The sequence below is a fragment of the Leptinotarsa decemlineata genome, unplaced genomic scaffold, assembly GCF_025532065.1.
Source record: "Leptinotarsa decemlineata unplaced genomic scaffold, Ldec_3_MD MMD2_P_RNA_scaffold_6, whole genome shotgun sequence".
In the NCBI taxonomy this organism is placed as follows: Eukaryota; Metazoa; Arthropoda; class Insecta; order Coleoptera; family Chrysomelidae; genus Leptinotarsa; species Leptinotarsa decemlineata.
Window position 1 is genome coordinate 14,544,479 of NW_027412533.1, and position 16,142 is coordinate 14,560,620.

Sequence of the window (16,142 nt, forward strand, 5' to 3'; positions counted from 1 at the left end):
CGACTGAAAGTGGAATTTCAGCCCGCGATTCTGAAAATGGTAGCGTACTTTCCTTCTCCTCAAGGTCAACGTCAAAGAAGCGTGCATCAGCAACGATTTTCCTCCTCTCCCCGATATATCCAGCTGCAAGGTAAGCGACTGGATCCAGAAAGAAAATCCGAAGAAGAATAAGGTTAAGGTTAAGAAAATTTTCAAAAAAGCTGTCATAGACAGCGTAAGAGACTACTATTCCGAGTCCGAGACCTCGCATCAATTGGCCCAAAATCAGGTCGACGAGACTGCCACTCCTAGTGGCAGTATAATTAATGATGATGAGATGGAAACAGATCTCAAAATAGCAAATGACAGTGTCTCAAATTCAGGAAGCATTGTCAAGTCAGTACATGAGGAAGAGCCTGGTACCCCCACCCCCTTTAATCGAAACCAAAACTCGTCGGCTAAAAATGCCGGAATTCCCCCTATTGTTGTCCGCCAGAAGGACAAATCCGTGATGTCTTCAGGGGAGTGCCAGAACACCTGGCGATTGACGACGTTCGTGAGGAGCTCGAAGCCAGAGGCTTTGACCTCGCGTCAGTAACGCGCATGAGGCGCATCAACAAGCCCATGCCAATGGTCCTTGTTCTAATGAGCAGGGACCAGAAGCACATCTTCGAGGTTGAAGACCTTCTGAGCATGAAGGTCCAGGTTGAACCACAACATCCAAAAGTTTCAGTATGTCAGTGCCACCGATGCCAACATTTCGGCCATTGCCAACGCAACTGCTTAGCAGTCCCCATCTGCGTGAAGTGCGCCGGCAGGCATCTAACCAGTTCCTGCAAATAGGTCAGGACTAACCCCCCGAAATGTAACAATTGTAAGGGGGCCCACACCGCCAACTACCGTGGCTGCCCGGCTTACCCGAAGGTACAGCAAAAGGGAAAGTCTTCCGCCAGGAAGCCAACCCCTCCAAAAAGACCTGCAGGGTCTGGACGCATTCAGGAAGGGGTCAGCTTTGCAAAGGCTGCATCCAAGGATGCCAGCAGTTCTGCAAAGCCCGCCCCTTCTCAATCTGGGCCCTTTCCTCAGACGCAGGGGGTTTCAGACATCTGCATTGGATCAGATGAAAAAGTTGTTCGTGCAATTCCCCGTGTTACAGAAAATGTTCACGGTGAATACTGACGTGTTAACTGGAACTGCCAATGTCTAGACAACCAACGTTGCCTAGATTTCTGAAGATAGTTTTTTGGAATGCTAATGGCATTCGTTCAAGAGAATTTCTTAACTGAATATAACATCGATGTAGCTCTAGTGCAGGAGACGCATCTGAGGAACGAATCTATTATCATTCCAAACTACAGATCCTTTCACAGAGAACGTGTTGGGCGTGCTGGAGGGGAAGTTGGCATTTTTGTCAAACGATCCCTTCGTGTCCAATACGGCATTGACAGTGCCCGTTTACACGGAACTGAGGCTGTAGGTGTTAAAATTCGATTTAGTAGGGGTTGTCACAGAATAATCTCGGTCTACAATTCCCCGAACAATCGATTACTCCCTGAATCACTGGATGAACTGCTGATGGAAAGCAACACTCCGACAATAGCTACTGGTGACGCCAAGCACAGACCATGGAGCAAAGCCACTAATCGAAACGGCCAGGCGCTCCATGCGCACGTTGAGAGACATGAATATCTAGTGCTGGGACCAGATGAGCCTACGTACTATCGCGGGTAGACTAGGCCTGACGTACTAGACATTGCACTTCTCAGAAATGTCTCTCTGACTAGCGAAATTTACGTTCTGTCGGAACTGGATTCTGATCATAACCCAGTAGTCCTGGTATTGGGCGATGATTTTCCTTCTCCTGACTATTGCACGAAATCTAAGATGGACTGGGATGTCTTCACAGCCCAACTCGAAGAGATACCCGCCCCTCCTGAGGTACTCGACTCTCCTGACGAACTCGACGCGGTAGTCGAGCGTTTCGAGCTTTCCGTAAATGATGCGTTTCGAGCGGCCACCTCCCGGGAGGAGTGTCCGGGAGGAGTGTCAGCCTCTGGGGTTGAAACATATGCCAAGTCAAATTGGCAAGTTGACTTGGGTGTCACACCAATATGTGGTTCCACTTATGTTTCGCTTGCGTTTACGCAGCTATTTTTATCAAGTACTTTCTTGGTTTTTTCTCATTTTGTCTTCAATCGAGGACCGCCTGCCCGGTAATGACGATGTCCAATAGGCTGAAACAGCTGTCTACCGGTGGCTATTAAATTGAAATCAATATGGGAATGATCAAAAGTACTTATCTATTTATTTTTTGATTTTCATGAAATTATTTTCCAGCAGCTTGACTGCATTAATCTTTCTAGATTTTATATATTATTTATTTAATCGATAAACTAATTCATCTACAATAGTAAATACATTGTCACATTATAAATAAAATAATATCAATATGAAAAATTACAAACATTCTGATTGAAAATACAAATGTATAAATAAAAAGTTACAGTAAGAAATCCTTCAATCGTCTTTTGAATATATTTATCGAACCACTATCTTCAATTTCTTGAGGGAGGTCATTAAAACAATGTACTCCTTTTTAAAATAAAGAATTATATGTACTATTTTTTTATATTTTGCAACTTTTATACTGTTTCTATTTCTGGTATTATGCCCATGTATTTCAGCCACATAAGTTAATTTATTCTGTAGATATACAGGTGAATATCCAATTTTGATTTTAAAAATAAAAAATTAGTGTTTGGTACTCGAAGAATTTCTTTACTGGTAGCCATTGAAGTGTTTGCAACATATTTGCTATGGGTGTTATCCTCGAACATTGTAAGATTATTCGTATAGCTCAATTCTGCATCTTTTGTTGTCTGTTTATTTCATTTTTATTGAGAAAGAACAGAATGGTAGAACAATAATTCAAATGTGGAAGGATTATGGAGTTGTAGACTAATAATTTAGACCACTGGCTCATATATGAGAAATATCTTCTTGAATATTTGATTTTGTAAGCTATTGTTTTGATAACTTGATAAGCATGTTCCTTGAATTTCAAGTTGCTGTCAATAGTTACACCCAAGTACACGAATTTGTTTACCTTCCCTATATTACTGTCATTCAATCGTAAAAGTAGGTTTTCATTATTATGATCTCTATATTTCCCTAATAACCACTATTTTGTTTAATTTACATTCACCTTCAGCATATTTGCAGAGCAATATCTATACACCCTTTCAAGACTAGCGTTTATAGTATCAACACACTCATGTACATCTTCACTACTGAAGTACAGTAGGGTGTCGTCGGCAAATAAGTGAATTCTACATTCTTCTGCTATGGTTACAATGTCATTTGAATATATAAGGAATAACAATGGTCCCAAAATAGACCTTTGGGGTACACCTATATCATTTTGCATTTTATCAGAATGAACTTCCACTATTTTCATCCTTTGCTGTCTATTGCTCAGATAATTCATGATCCAGTTTGTTGCTATTCCATCAATACCTAAGCTTTCAATCTTTCTAATCAGTCTGCATCTATCTACAGTTTCAAATGCCCTTTGAAGGTCAAGAAATACTCCAATAGTATACTGATCCATTTCCGCACCTTTCTTCCAATCTGTTAAAACACATTGTAACGCAGTTTCATAACTATGTTTGCTCCGAAAACCCGATTGATACTAACAAAGGTCCATATTACTCTCCAAATAATCCACTATCTGTTCATATACAGCCCTTTCCAGTACTTTAGCTGAATAACTTGGTTTTATTTGGTCCTTTTGGTATCGGTATAATAGTAGATAATTTTAGTTCTGTTGGTAGTTCACCTTTCTCGAAAGAACTGTTGATAATGTTTAACAATGGATTACAAATGGCACTGAAACACTTTTTCAGAAGTTCTACACAAATTTCATCGGGACTACTTTTATTTTTCAAAGAACCAACAATTCTTTCTAGATCTACCATATTGATAAGACTAAAGTTGGATAATTTATTATCAGTTATTCTTTCAGTTATAGGAAAACTATGAGAAAATATGTTGTCAATTACATCAGTTATATAAAACGTATTCAGGCCATTTGGTATCAAAGTCCTATCAGAAAATATTTCACCATTGCCCAAATCAATAGTTGTAAGATTGTATTCTTTGTTATTATTCGGTATTAATGTCTTCAGTGTATTCCACATTTCAGTGGAATTGTTTTTATTTGATTCAACCTTTGTCTCTGAATGGTTCTTCTTTTCCTGTCTAATTGTTTTCACTGCTATATTTCTTTTTACTTTTCACAGCTATCCGTTGTTTTATTGATTGTATACTGTTTGTAGCTTGCCTCACCTTCTCATTCCAGAATTCCTTATAATGTCAAAAGGACAATTTTTTGGAGCGACTTCATTCAATGTCGACAATACATTGTCCACAAATTGTTCATATCTATGATTTAAATCCCTTTCTGTATAGTTCCACTTTAAAAGTTTTAATTTTGACTCAATCACTTCATAATCAATGTTTTTCCCCTAGTTTCAATTTTGACTGTTTTTGTGTCTTTTGGTAGAACATTCGGTAACTCTATTTTTATATTTCAGTGTGTACTTATTTTTGGTGGATCAAATACAGTAACATATATGTCAGTATTTGTGAAACATAGATCTATCATTGACCCTCCTGTAGCAGTCAAATGTGTTATCTCATCAATTGAGTTCGAAAAACCCACGTCATCCATAAAGTTCTTTAGTCCTAAAGTATTCGTATTTGATTCTAAAAAATTCAAATTAAAATCACCACAAATTATTATTCTAGAAGTTCTTTCAGTTACATTTCATTCACACCAATCTTCAGACAATTGCAAAAATTGTGCTATGCTACTACTGGGAGACCTGTATAAAACAACAACAATATAAGTTTTTCTTTGGAATAACACCGATACTCCCGTTAACCAAAACACTTCATCAATACACTCCTTGAACACTTTAACTATCGTTAAACTTTTTTCAGTCAGTATTAAAGTTCCCACTGTATACTACTACTGTCGGTTCTAGTTAATATATAGTTTTCTATACTAATTTCTGAATTAAATATATCGTCAGTAACATGCGTTTTCGACAAACATACTATTGAGGGTTTTTTTATATCCACAAAAGTCCTAATTTCATCAATATGTGCAGGTACACTTTGAACATTGAAATATAAAATAAAATTATCTAAAGTAAAATTATTGTCTATACAGGATGTTTTCGAAAATCTTCTGTTTCTAAAAAAGGATAATCGTGAATGACAGTGGAATTTTCATTATTGTTATCTGACTTTGCTCGACTGGAAAGAGCAATATTAGTACATTCAATATTACTAGTCTTTTTGTTATTGCCGATCCAATTTGATTAATTGTTCTCTTTCATTCTCCCACATTTATCTATGATTTTTATTATTCTTTCCATCAATTTGACTTTACCTACATAGTTAAAAATAAGAAATTTCTAAATAAAAATTTTGAGTAATTCTGTATTGAATTGACATGCAAAAATACAATATTTTTCATTTCCTTAATTTCATGATGAATGTTTATATTAATATCTTCAATAAATTTGTTGAGAACTTTCCGGTTTGCCCATCTAGGGATTGATAAAATTATAATATTTGTTCTCAAGCTTACCTCCGTAAGTGTTCTGTCTTTCTATACATCATATTATTACTAAAATATCCACTGAATTCAACGGCTGGTATCTTGATGATGGTTCAATTGGTGACAAAGCAAATGTGATATTAGAAAATTTTCGTAACACAATTAGTCATTCGAAAGACCTGGGACTTGAACTAAATTTCGAGAAATGTGAAGTCATTTTTCTGGATAAACAGGACCCTAACATCATCGATCAATTTAACCTAATAGCTCCTGGTATACGAGTGATTGAAAAACCCAATAGGTTTCTTCTTGGTGCCCTATTATCTGAAGATGCCTTAAAATATTATTTGGAAGAAAAAATACAATCACTTCGTGTCATGTCAGGACGTTTATCTATTTTACCAACACATGTCGCATCCCATTTATTGAAGAATTCATTAGCCATTCCAAAAATATCGTATATTTTGAGGTACAGTCCTACTTGGCATGACGAACAAAGATTACAAAATATCGATGAAGAATCGAGAAGGATGCTCATCACTAATAACCGTATCGAAGACGAAACTTGGTTACTGAAATCACTTCCGGTTTCCAGATGAGGATTAGGAATTCGTTCAGCCACTTCACTCGCTTTTCCATATTTTCTGTCCTCATTCTGCAGTGTTTCCAATCTAATAGAAATCATCTTACAAAACTCAAAGCCAATATCTAATTGTGTTTTTGATCGGGGCAAATCTCTTTGGGAATCTAGAACTGGCTGAAAAATGAAAATTGAAGACATGTAAAACCAGAGGGCATGGGATAAACCATTACTAGATCAAGCAACTAGTATTTTACTGAAAACAGCTTTTGACACTTAAAAATATAAGGCTCGTCTTCTCGCAGTAACTGTGAAAGAATCTGGTGCTTGGTTGAATGCTGTTCCTTTAGCATCACTTGGGACTCTTGGATAACGACTCTCTCAGACTTGCTATCGGATTTCGACTTGGTACACCAGTGTGTGTTCAACACTTTTGTAAATGTGGTGCATTTGTGGATTGATCAGGTACTCATGGGTGGAGTTGCCGTTTTAGCGCTGGTCGTTCATCCTGCCATTGTGCCATTAATTATCTAATCAAAAGGCCTTCAACTTCAGCAAAAATTCCTGCGATTTTAGAACCCATAGGCACAAGTCGAAGCGACAGAAAACGGCCGGATGATATGACACTTGTTCCATGGAAAATGGTAAATCTGTTGTTTGGGACTTTACTTGTGTAGATACATTAGCAACTTGCCATCTTCCTGCTACTTCTGTGAAAGCCGGTGCTGCTGCCTCTTTAGGAGAAAGTTCCAAACTACGGAAATATCAAAATTTGGGAAATAATTATATCTTTCGCCCAATAGCTGTTGAAACTTTTGGTGCTTTTGGCTCTGAAGCCTTATCTTTCATCAATGGAATTGGAGAAATGGTAGCCGATGAAACCCACGAATCAAAAGCCACATGTCATTCAAAAAATTAGTATAGCCAATCAAAGAGGAAATGCGACTTCGTTTTTCGGTACTCTTTCTGATTCCAAAAAACTTGATGAAATTTGCATGTTTCCATAACAAACATAACAAACCACTTTATGGAATTAAAACAAAATCAAATGGAAAAAATACTTTCTCTCAGCAAAATTCTGAAATGGGTTTTGAAGATATTTCAAATTGTTCAGTGATGAATTCTTCAGTCAAAACCCTTGCGATAAATAAATGGTTTGAAAAATATTGGTAACACCTGTTTCATGAACAGCGTAATCCAATGTTTTTCAAATACGAGATTGTTATTGCAATATTTGAATAAAGATGAATTCATGAAAGATATCAATACAAGTATTTCTAGTTTAGGGGGTGCTTCAATCAAGGCGTTTGCGGAAGTCATCAAGGAGTTGTGGTCAGAAGATTCATTTGATGGAGTAGTAGATACAGCCTTCTTAAAAAATCAGATTCAAAGTTTTGCTCCTCGATTCATGGGTAATTCCTATCAAGACGCCCAGACGTTTCTTCGTTATATTTCAGAAGGTTTTCATGAAGAGGTCAATATAATTAATGAGAAACCTGAACCAATTTCAACAGAGATTGACGAAAAATTGAACAGCGGAAATGCACAATAGTCATGGCTCACATATTTGAGGAAGCATAACTCTAAGATTGTAGATATATTCGTGGATCAATTGATCCACTATGGAATGCACACACTGTGGACACTCATTATTAACCTTTAATCATTTCTGGGATTTGTCTCTTTCCATGCCACAAAGAACCGACCAATTGATCTTTTGGCAATGCTTGGATTCGTTTACAAGAGAAGAAACTTTGGATGGAAATGAAAAACCGACGTGTTCCAAATGCAAAAAAAGGGAAAATGCACATAGTCCCTATCAATCCACAAATTTCCCCATATTTCAGTACCTAATTCATTTAAAAAGATTATCTCCAACTGAAAGATTCAGAAGCAAATTGAATGATGTCATAGAATTTCTTCTAGAAGAATTAAATATCGAAAATTTTGAAGCAGAAAATGTGGTTATTTGTTGTTATAATCTATATGTACTTTTGAATCACAGTGGGACTACTTACAGAGGGCATTATACAACATACTGCAGACACCCATATACTGACGCGTAGCACAAATACAACAATTAACACGTATCACCAATTTCACCAGAATCGCTTGTGAGTGGAGAAGCAAACGTCCTCTTTTATGAAAAGGATGGAACAAATTCGCACCTTAAAGATAACTGAGGGAAAGTTTCTTTGTGCAATTATTATTTATTTTTTGTTAAGCTCTTACATGTACCTGTTTCGTCAATATATAATATTAATAAGTACAGCTAGACAAACCATATACTACATTAAGCTAATAAGGAAGTACCATCAAGCATCGCAACCAAGAGTGCCGAAGAAGAACAAGTAACAGCTATATTCATCAATTTATTTTCATATAGATTCATTTTTATCGTAGGTAGCTATGAAGAATGTAACAAGTATCGCCATAACGTGAGTAAATGAGCAAGAGTTTCATGTTAAATGGCCAGGAAATACATTACAATCACATACAACTGAACATGAAGAACAGGCTCTTATCAAAATTGTAAGATTTCAAATATATAGGTATTTAAAAACCGCTGTGCAATAGTTTCATCAAGCAGGAATGATGAACAAATCTCAAGTTCCCAGCAATATAAGTTAGTAAGTACGATCAATCGAATAATTAATTTCACTTGTTCGTACTTCCATTGTCTAATATATAGAATGATCTGAAATCCCTGAAACAACTATACATCATCAAAAATGATCTTCAAATGGCTACTCCAAAGCGATGGTAGAAAAGACTTTGGCTAAAAGACAGCAGGAGCCTCGCAAAGAAGAGAAGCCGTTACAACCAGTGCGTGCACTTCCCTACATCAGAGGATTATCAGAGAGGATGAGAAGAATTGGTTCCAAGTACAACAACAGAACCTGCTTCAGATCCGGTAACACTATCCGTAGCAGTATCACGAAAACCAGGTCATCAAACGCGGACTGCAATTCCAAGAATTGCATTTACCGGATACCCTGTGAATGCGGAAAATCCTATATTGGTGAAACTAAGAGGCCATTGAATGTTCGCAAAAATCGAGCATAAGAAACACACACAGCGAGGGGAAACCAGCAAATCAGGAATATCAGACCATGTTTGGACCCATCAACACAACATCGAGTGGTCCCAAGCTGATATCATACACAGAGAGGAACATTGGTTTAGGAGAAAATTCAAGGAAGCCGCATACATGTTGTTCAACAACGTATTCAGCCAAGTTAGCGTAGAGATACGCAACATATGGAAACCCATCATCAAGCGAAAAATAGCCAACTCCCGCCAAACGGTCATCTCTCACTGAACCAGTGAAGCGGAAAGAAATGGAAAGCGGGGATAAGTGAAAGTACTCGAACGACCCATAAATAGTCATCTCTCGGAGGAATCAGTCAAGTTCAGTTCAAAGGGTAAGAGAGATAGGCTCAAACCTGTTTGAAATCAAGACGACGTGCCGGAATCAGTCCAGTCATTACCCGAAGACGATTGTAGATACTAACAATCGAAACGTCGTGAACTAACGTGGCTTGGAATCTCTTAATTTTTCATTTTTATTTCCATTTTATTTCTTTATAATTTTTTATACTTTTTTTTTTGTTCAATCGTTCTATTGTTGTTGTATGTTATTTCACTATTCCTTCATTTCAGGTTATGTTTGCTTAATATAATAATTATTTTCAGCTATTCATTTTAATTCTCCTTTTTTGGTTGTTGCAGGGATTTCAAATCATTTTATATATTAGACAATGGAATTCCGAACTAGTGAAATTCATCATGAAACATTGTCAATCACCTTTAAACAATGGGATAATTAATTGTAGGTTATATTCAACTACCTGAATAGAGCAGATTCAATACCTAACTTATTGTTTCCCTGGAAAATCAGGTCAATGAATAATTGAGAGTTCCAGAGTTCAAGAATAGGTCAAATACTAAGAATAGTGGGGAAAATATATTCAGAAACCCCTATAGGAATGAAAACATGAATTGAATTGAAAAGAAAATGTTTTTGGAGCAAAAATGTTTCTCCTAAAAAGTAAGTTAGACATTTTTGAAATGACCGATTATTTTCTTGAGGTCAGTAGGTAGCAACAGAAATTCTACGTTACCACCCATTTCATGTGGCATACCTACTTTCGCATATACTGAAAATTATTGTTATCGGTTGTCGACATTTTTACAAAAAGCGGTCATATTACTTCCGTATTTACAAGTGTTACGAACATTGCTTTTATCAACATAAAACCTTCTGATATATGATCGACGATTCTTTTTTCGAAAATCTTAGCAGCAGGGATTCTGTCAATTAACACCTAATTTATTGGTTGAAATAGCGTGCGTCTACGAAAGAAGTCCAAGTTATTGTGTAACTGTACCAGGTGATCAGATTACCGTAGTTATTTTAGATTCAAGATTAATTAGTGACAATCTATTTTTATCGTTCGGTTGATTGCATTTTTTTTCTATAATCATGATATAATTTAGCTTCATTGTGATACATTTCAAGCAATTCATAACTGATGTTAGGTTGACAGATTTTTCAGGAAGTTTCATGTTATAATTTACTAATGTTCATTCATCGTACTATACATGGTACAGTGCATGATCCATGATTAACAATACAAAATTACTATACATATGAATAAAGAAGAATACACAAATTGATAGGGATAATTGAGATATTACTTGATGTTGCCAAAATTATATTTCATAACTGATAGTAATATAATTATATCAAATTAATACTATACGTTTGAATTGAAGGGGTTATATTTTTAGGAGTGATTAATTTTTGTGAAAGAAAGTTTTTGGCTTTCTACTACTCCATCTTGATACAAAAAAAGGATGAGGGAATCTCCATGAATGAAGTGTGTGTATTTTCTATAATGTTATCCAATTTGGTACTGAAGAGCTAGGGCAAGTGTCTTAAGGCGAAACATCGGTGTATACCAGGGAAGATGACAGTGTAAATGCAATTTGTTACCATTTATTTAAAGTAGGACTCATGTGAATGATATCTGATTTTCATTCCATAACGAATGTTTGAAATACAAACTGAGTAGAGAAAAATATCTTCAGTATAATTCAGTGTTCATATAGAAGTATTTGTTTCTTTCGTATAATTCAATGTTTATATGAAAGTAGCTGTTTCAGGAGGACTTTCTTTCAGTTGGTGTCTGAAAGTAACTTCTTTGCATGATCCACACATCCATGTATAGAGTTACTCATTTTCAAATTGATTACTTCCTTCCTTTCTTTGGAAGATTTCCTCATCCTTTTTTTTTGTATCAAGATGAAGTAGTAGAAAGCCAAAAACTTTTTTTCCCAAAAATATATTTTACGTATTCGATACAACAAATCAAATACAGTGTATTGAAGTAGTTCCGCCAGCATCCCATGAAATACACATACAAGGGGGGTAGAAAATTAAAAAAAAAATGGATGAGTTTGTCCAAGCCTGGAAAGAAAGTGAAGTCACTCTAAAGCATCAATTATGTGACTGATTCCTATTGGGTAACTAGGCAAAATGTTCCACACCTGCACGAACTGATCACAGATGTGCAAATTCACAAGTTTACTGTCGTGTTACGATTATTTTTAACGCGGGTGAATCTTGACAATTTTCTAATTCAAAATATGTTCTTGAACGTCAAACTCAATCAATAAACTGATGCACATTACTGAAATTTTATTCCAACAACAAACCGTTATTTTAACACCTCGACATGTGTTTCGATCACCAAGAGGTCATCTTCAAGAGGAATATTGAACAGTTCAATCTTCAAGAGATGGAAAACTAAATGGAATAATGCAGTATATGGACGCTGGACTAAACGTCTTATTCCTAACATCCAGAAGTGGTTGACCAGACAATGTGGCGAAACATATTATTTCCTGACACAGGCTCTCTCAGAGCATGCATGTTTTAAAAAATATATATTTGAACGCCGGTAAACAAATTCCGACAAGTGCCCATACTGCGAAAACATGAATGATGTGGAGCACACCGTCTAAACATGGGAAGGTAACTGACAAGAATACCAGAGAAATACCGAAACCATCGTTGATGCAACAAACATGATGACGTCCCTCATCTCAGAAGAAAAAGGATGGCAGATAGCATATAAAACTATAATCAGACATCATAAAAACTAAAAACTAAAAATAGGACAGAGAGAGGGGACGAAAAATTAGGAACAATAAGACCAAATGTACCGGGTACAACATGAGTTATAGCAGGCGAGGGAAGGAAGGTTTTTACCGGAGTAAACAGGACCTTCACCCACCGGTCTGGGAGTCCCCGTACTGTCGTGTGAGGGAAGAACTTTGCACGGCGGTATTAATGTTTCTCCTCTGAGCCAAATGCCAGCTATTCCTGAAGCAATGTCTAACAACAGTACCAGAGAATAGCACCAGAAACGGCTGAGGAAAAAAGAAGGGTATCTGGCCAGTCATTAGAAAGCTTTCAATAACAAATGCCTAATGATAGAATTCACTCAGAAGGTCACGAATAACAGCATGACTTTTTTATGATATTAAGACTCATTCGTCGAATGGGTATATTTTACCTCTTCTCCAGGAAAGCCAAAAGCCAATGTTCGAAGACACTGGATGAGGTTTTTGAAAGTGATTGAAAATATGTTTTGTTGAATGTTAGTAAATCAGATTTTTATTGCCGAGTGTTCTTTGATGTGTCAAGAACTGATCCCATCAGAAGAACTTCAAAAATCTGTTAGAACAGACACTGACCAGAAGAAAATAAGAGCCGAAGATAAAATTGATATGGTGACCATAAATGTTTCTTCTTTGTCTCAAAGACCATCAAGGATTTGATTTAGAGTATCAGTAACTTCCTTCAGATTCAGACATATAATCCAGATCAGATGTTAACAACAACTTCAATAACTGTGATTTTCGAATTCATTGTGATTTTAGTGAATTTTGGTAACACCAAAATGCCCTCAATGTTCCAGATTGAAGAGCTCAAAAAAGCGACCACAGATTTTGTAAGTGTAATGGAGAATATCTGAACCCACTTTCACAAGGAGGAACAGTACTGTGAAAGACAGACCATTAGAACCCTCCTACAATAAAGAGATTGAAACACCGCGCAATGCTACACGAGTGGAAAAAGAGTATCTTAATAATCTATGAGTATTTTTTGACAATAAAAGTCTGAACCTCTAACTTTCAATGGATATAGTATCTTCAGGTCCTTGTAGCTTTGGGATCGAGAAAGAACAAATTGATTCAATGTCTTTTGGTCTCATTGTAACTATGATCGTATTCTGATATCGTCAACAAATTATGCAGTGCCTACCAAAATGATTTTAAAAATTATCCAAGGTATATAATATGCTGGAGATTTGTTTTCGATTTCAATGAATTTTATGGCAACCAACGACTTCCTTTTTTTGGTGACTCCATTCAAGAGTTTCATTGCTGGTAAACTTCATGTGATTATTGAAATAAAAGTGAATTTTTTTTCAGTGGGTTTTTTTGAACATTTCATTTGAACACTCACTATGAATATATTGCAGGCAATATTTTTTAATTCACTGCCACAGGCAGGCAATCAAAGATACAAGTTTCATCAGATACATTATGCAGTGGTCATTTTCGTTTGGAACAATTGAAATTCCCAATAAAAAAGATACAGTTAAATTATTGAAGCGAACTCAAAACAAGCAACTCATTGAAGAGCAAGATATGCCATCACTTTATAAAAATCGACCTGCCAACGTGACAAAAAGCGTTTAATAGTATATTGAAAGAATCGTGGCGGCATAGTGGAACGCGGTTTACCGCTGGTGCGCCAATTAAATAACTTAATTAAGCGGTTTAATCAACTTGTCATACGGGAATCAATCTATTCTGATGTGACGAGATAAAGAGTGTACAACAAAACGTAAAGATGTGAATGGGAAAAATAGGAAAATGTTGGTTTATAATGGTAGAAATGTTATGTAACATGAAAATATTTTTCCACATTAGAAAATAAACAGTAATAATAAAACAAAAATCTGATTTCATTCCGTCAATAACCATGGTCGTAACTTATTACTGATTCATATTATAACTATTTTTTGGATATAAGTTTTCCATTCGTGAGCGAGTATGAAAATTAAAAATTGTGTTCTTCAATGCATATTATGAAATAGTTCAACTACTACTGTATTTCATGCACATTTATTCCCACCATTCCCTTTACAAATACCATCAACCATTCGGGGCGACATTTGTATCGGAAGGAATAGAATTTGTAAAGAGGATTCATGAACGATATTTACAAAACACACAAATGTAGGTTGAATACAATGAATTGAATTCGTTAAATAATAGCGTCCGTACAATCTCCCTCAACCATTGTGTTTTTACTTATTTAATAGTAATATGAGAAGAAAATGATTCTGCTTCACTCTTCGACGATGCATGGAACTTTGGGAGTTGCTTCATGTCGCTCCAAACTGCAATATTTCAATATCTTTCAATCCATTTATAATGATCCTATTTTCATTTTCTTCAACGTAATATTCAAACCCCCAAAAAGTGGTCGTTTTTCCAAAGAGCTTGAGTTGACACTGATTGACTTGTTTTGTTTTATATTGCAGCCCAATCGAGCAACAGTGATTTTCTGTTTCTAGTATTCGCTCTAGAGATACTCTATGAGGTATTGTGAGAGATATGCAAAGATTGAGTTCGTGGAATCTGAAGAAAAAATGATATGGACCTAATTGTTGACCATGATGTAAATTAACCTTGGTATGAAACACACGAGGATAACTGTGTAGCCTTCTTTGTCCATGGGTCTCTTTGTAGTCTCTATTGCTGCAGTATATTTTTTGGATACCTGCTATTGCTTACTGTTTATTCGTTTAAAATGTCCGGGTTAGTTATGGTTTCATACAGCATTGTTTGATGGAACTTCAGAAGAATTTTTAAAGATGAAGCGTTGGAGAGGAATCACATGTAGAAAGGTAAGACCTCGTTAGTCCTTAGCTCGCACAAATTTCTCAACTTCTGAGAGTTGTCGTTCGTATGGGGGGCGACAGCTGATTAACGGCAAAACAGATTTTAAACTAACATATTTTAAACAGAGAATGTCAGTATCAAGTCAAAACTATTTTATTTATTTATTTATTCATTCAACGACAAAGCCAATTTACAAAAACATATTTAACAAAATGTGAGAAATTAAAAAATATTTTTGAATGCTCATGTCTGATGTCTACATTACAATTTACAATTTTACAAAACATTTAGCAAAGTGTGAAATAAAAAATATTAATAAATCCCTACGTCTAGTGACTATATTACAAAAAGATGAAACAATTCTGGTACTTACAAGAAAAAAGATGTAACAAATGTGGTAGTTACGAAGAAAATAGTGAGGTAAAAAAAGCTTTGAAAACGCTATAGCCTTTTCAATTGATTTTTTAACGACCTGAAATGATACATTAAACAGATCTAAGTTATTATGATGTTGATTTCCAAGCTTTAAAATACGAGGCATCGGACTGTTCAAAGCAAAATTGGTATGGAAAAAATTTATATGAAAGTAGTTGAAGTAGTTCTGGGCAGTTTATCTCAATATTTATTAATATGAAGAGGAAACTCAAGTTCATAGAAATTCTTCTATCTTCCAATGATTTTATATTTAACTTAGTTAGGAGTTGACTGTACTCATATTCATTTCGTTGAATACCAAAGTGAAGAGCACAATTCTTTAAGAACTTCTTTTGAACATTCTCAATCAAATCGATATTTGGGTTATATATTTGGGATATAGTATGGATCCCATGTAACCGAACAATATGGATTTTACGAAAGCACAATATAAAATATTTTTTATTTCAATTGGAAAATCAGTAGAAATTCTCAACACAAAACCCAGCATTTTGAGACTTTCTGCGACAATTTCTGATACTTGAAGATTGA

The 16,142-nt window shown here is 35.6% G+C and overlaps 1 long non-coding RNA gene across 1 annotated transcript; it reads left to right on the forward strand.

The window, feature by feature from the left end:
* The first annotated feature begins 5,517 nt into the window (after positions 1-5,517).
* LOC141480166 (uncharacterized) lies at positions 5,518-15,388 on the forward strand. The gene is made up of 3 exons (XR_012464205.1): positions 5,518-8,818; positions 10,025-10,239; positions 14,816-15,388. It is a non-coding gene; the product is annotated as an uncharacterized lncRNA (long non-coding RNA).
* Positions 15,389-16,142: the final 754 nt, after the last annotated feature.